Genomic DNA, 4,787 nt, shown 5'->3' with positions numbered 1-4,787 from the left:
GAGTAGTTTTGGACAAAATACATGGGGGACTGGAGGGCAGAGAATAAATTATCTGGACTGGCTGGGGCAGGAAATAGAGGTGACAAATCAAGGAGCGCCTGAACTGGAGCTGGGGTGAGAGTGATTAAAGAAGGACTGGGTGGGTGGAGAGGCTGGAACTAATGGGACCAGGAATTTGAGGCTGGGAAGCCAGGGAGGTGGGATGCCAGGACTGAGAACCAGTGAGAAAAATGGAGGCTGTGGAAGAAATTTGTTTGGAGGTATGCACACTGAGCTCAGACAAGGAGCTGGCGTAATGAGGAGACTGGGATTGGCTGGAGAAACATACTGGGATTAAGAACCAGTGCATGGGGAAACCCTAGTTTCTTAAGTCTCACCATTTCTCTGATATAGGGAAATAATGGTCAAGCCCATTGGCAAATGGTGTGATAATCCTTCTCTGTGGCGTGGCCCACACTGTGGCCTGGCCCACACTAAAGCTGCTGTCATTTCTTCCATTAGCTCAAATGCAGAGGTCTGTGCGGTAGATCAGAAGGTTCCAACCTGGCTGATGAACCACAGAGGGTATCAGTAACATGCCACATGAAGAAATGTGGAGCCCCCCCTCAGGTTACTTAAAATACCTGGGAAATTACACAAATCTACATGCACGCCACACCCCTCCACACAATTAAAATAATATTTTTAAGGTTGCAAAGTGAAGTCCTCAAAAGTTAAGAAAGTTGAATGCTGCTCTGGAGAACTGATTTTGCTCCTGTCTCCATCACAGAATTCCTCTGTAATGCTAATCAAATCACTTAAATTAAACTTTTCACAGATGTTTTACTTAACTTTGCATGCCTGATTTTGTGGGTTTCCAACTTAATACTCTGCAGTCTGACTTGAAGAAACCCCGAGCATGAATGGCTGAAAGAGTAGTCAGTGGGAGCTGTGCACTGAATGCATGAAGTGCTACAGAAAGCTAAGTACTCTGGAAAAAAAGTCAAGTTCTAGGTGTCTCAAATTGGGCATCCAAAATTCATACATACTTTAAACATAATATGTGCATGCTACTTCTTTATCTGCAAAATGAAGAGGTGACCTCTTCATCTACCTTCTTCCCCCTTCACCATAGAGAAATTAATTAATAGCAGTGAAACACATACTAGGGTGATACACATGAATACTATGGTGATGAAACCATGAGGAAATTAATAATACTGTCTTCAGATCAGTGCAGTAAAATAAGAAGAAAAGCCTGATATTGAACAATGAAGATAAAACAAAATATAGAATAGTTGTGCATACAGTGATCACTTTTTCTTCTGTGCACTGAAGCAGGGGTCCTGTAAAAATAGTATACAATTATGGAACTTCAGACTGCCTCATATGTGCAGTAGGGCTGAATTATGGTTGCACAGGTGGCCTCATATCTGACATTTCTTGACTTTGAGCTCTTGACTTTGCAACTTCAATAAAGATCTTTTAAATGCAGTTTTTGTGTGCATACAATACTTATAAAAAAGAAAGAGACAGACAGACATTAAAGCCCTGGGAAATATCTAGAATTCTCTATCAAGCAAGGCAAGATTAAGAAAGTCATTCCAAGCTTGCCAAATAACTTGAACTAACGGATGGTTCTAAACTCCTCCCATCCCTGCCCCCTCCCTTTTATTTTTATTTTTTTGCATTTTGCATCTTCTATCTTGGAAACAGGTAAGCTGAAACAGAATGTACATTTTGAGGGGTTTTCTTCTTCACTTTATCTGGGATACAATGGAACAAAAGATGAATGGGAATAACTGCATTCATCCCCATTCAACCCCATGCATCTGAAACTGCTGGCTTTCAGATACATACAATGACGATCATGTTTAGTTGCGAGTGTCAGTAAAGAGGTCTACAGGAATGAAAAAAAGAGGTGCAAATGCGTACCGGTACTGTCAGTCTATACAGTTGTGTGGGAGCCTCATGGGTCATTTTCTGTTTTGGGAGAGATTCTAAGTTAGATATACAGAAATAATGAGTCACTTGTGACATCTCCAAAAGCCAGACACTGAGGAGAAATTTATTTATTTATTTGCATTACCCTCTAACCATTTAGTCATATTTCTGCTGCAAAATCATATCTTAGGCTGTGATTTCATTACTTCCTACACTATAATAGGTACAGTTGTGTATTACTGGTATTTAGCTTTTTCATGCATAAATCTTAATGCACTCTATAAAGAAAGCAAAGTGTCAACACAGCCTTTTTTTTATAGATGGGGAAATACAGACACCACTGGAGCCCACTCCAGCAGCAGGCAGCTCCCAGGAGCAGGGAACAATCTCACAGCCCCCACCAGGAGACAGCCGTCTCCTAGCCCCATGCTCCCTGCCAGCCCCAAATGGGCACATGTGTAGACGCCTGCCCAGGGTGGGTTTACTTCCGAGTAAATTACTCTGGTTAAACCCATCCAGCAGAATTTGCACATGTAGACGCACCCACTGTGATGTTTGGCAGCAGAACTATAGTGCTACCCAGCATGTCCACAGGTGGCAGATAGTGGAATGACCTTTGGGGAAGGTTAGCTGTGAAATTAGCAGAATTTACTCTGATGAATAAGCAGCTGTGGACCAAGCAGCAGCAGCACCACCAGGATGTGGTGGGGACAGCAGATGGCAATACTCTTTCTCCTGAAAAGTCACATATATCCTCTAATGGTGCTGTGACATGGTCAGTACAGGTTACCACTATAATAAGCCTGTCTAGCCCCCAGCCGTGGAGCTACAAGTCCTCAATGGTGGAGCAGCTGGAAGAGGATGTTAGAATCCCAACAGCTGTGAAAGTGGATGAAGACTGCAGCAGAGGGAGATCTCCAATGGCTTTGGCCTTCTTGTCATTGGATCAGGGCCTTGTTCTGTCAAGAACCATGTGGAAGCTGATAAGCAGTAGCTTCTCTATGATAAAAGAAATCACACACAGGTGCCTTCCACGAAAACGGCGTTAGCAGTTTTCAAGCCCTTTGGCAACCAACTAGTGATGACAGGAACAGGTTTGTGAGGCCTGGAAGCTCCCAGTCATGAACTGGCATGTAGGTGGCAGTTACAAGAAGGTCATTTAGCACTTGGATTGGCAGGGGTGTGATTCTGTAGTTGTGAGTGAGCAACCCTTTTTAGGATCTTCTCCGCTCACTCTACATGGGGAGGGGACTAGAAAAAGTGGCTTAAACATAGTCTGCCTACCCACTCTTTTCCTGACTCTTTTCTCACTGCATCCAGTGGGATCACCTTTACTGTGGTAAAAATCAACAAAGGCATACAATCATTTTTGGGACTTGGAACATCAGGACCCTCCCGGGCAATCCTAATAGTGAGTGCCACACTGTAATCATGGCTTGACAACTCAGGTGACAAAATGTTGACATCACTGCACTAAGTGGGACCCAGTGAGCAGGAGATGGGCAGCTCAAAGAACAAGGAGGTGGCTATACCCTCTTCTGGAAGGATAAACAGAAATGAGAACTATGATTTCAGGGAGTTGGCTTTGCCATTAAGAATTAACTCATAAACCAACTCAATTAATTTCCTACTGGACTTAATGAGCACCTCATGACTCTCCATCTTAAACTGGCAGGGAGACAACATGCCACTGCTATCAATGCATATGACCCAACTCTTGATGCTGTCGATGAAACCAAGGAGAAATTCCACGCCAATCTTGACTAAGTCCTCTCTGATGATCCAGAGGAAGGCAGACTTATTCTGCTCTGTGATTTCAATGCTAGAATTAGAAGGGACTCAAACCTCTGAAACAGAATCATCAGCAAGGAAGAAGTAGGAAAGATCAGCTCCAAAGGCATCCTCCTCTTGACCAAATGCATGGAACATAGACTCACCGTAACCAACACCCTGCTCCTCCAGAAAAACAGGTACAAGACATCATGGCAACACCCACGATTTAAGCATTGGCACTTGATTGACTGCATCATCGTTTGTGCCCGGGATTGCTATGATATTCACATCACTCAGGCTATTGAGTCTACAGGAGCTGATGTTTGCTGGACTCATCATGGACTTATCTGCTTAGTCATGTCACTCAAACTGGCTCCCAAATGATGGCTGCAGCAGAAGCAATGTCAAGGGAAGGTCAACATCAAAGGACTCAAAAACCCAATCAAGTGAGACCTCTTCCATGAAGGCCTCAACAAAAAACTGAAGAATTCCTATCTACAACAATGGGAGAATGCCAGCAGTGCTTGGGGTGCCTTGAAGTCCACAGTCACCTTTGTCTGCAAAGAGACACTTGGATTCACGCCTGGAAACATCAAGACTGGTTTGATGAGAATGGCTAGGAGATCCAAGAGTTGATTGACTGTAAGCACAAGGTCTTGTGCTCAGTGAAATGACATCAACTCCAAGGAAAAAAAACTGAATCACCAAGTCAAAGCAGAGATCCAAAAAGGACCCCTGATATGAAGAACACATGGCGGGAAGGCTAGGTGAGGGAGATACAACATCAAGGAGATTCAACATCTCATTGACATCCATGATATACATGGTTTTCTTAGTGCCACTAGAGATGATCTTGGAATCCCTCCAACACTTGACAAGGTACAGAAAGCAATAAACAGACAAAGAATGACAAAAGATCTGAAGCAGATGGAATTCTTGCCAAAATCTTCAAGCAGGGTGGAGAGAAGCTTACATCACAGCTTCGTTCGCTCATCTTAAGGACCATAGGGATGCCACAATCATGACAATCTTCACGAAAGGAGAAGGGTCCATCTGTGGAAATTACAGAGATCACCTAGCTGTCCACCATG

The 4,787-nt window shown here is 43.6% G+C and overlaps 1 protein-coding gene across 12 annotated transcripts in view; it reads right to left on the bottom strand.

The window, feature by feature from the left end:
• PHACTR1 (phosphatase and actin regulator 1) overlaps positions 1–4,787 on the bottom strand; it is a 471,624-nt gene that overhangs the window by 66,478 nt on the left and 400,359 nt on the right. The gene's annotated exons all lie outside the window — the stretch shown is intronic.

The sequence above is a fragment of the Alligator sinensis genome, unplaced genomic scaffold (assembly GCF_000455745.1).
Source record: "Alligator sinensis unplaced genomic scaffold, ASM45574v1 scaffold253_1, whole genome shotgun sequence".
NCBI classification, from domain to species: Eukaryota; Metazoa; Chordata; order Crocodylia; family Alligatoridae; genus Alligator; species Alligator sinensis.
The sequence above is the reverse complement of the archived record's forward strand: the minus strand, read 5'-3'. Positions and strand labels throughout refer to the sequence as shown.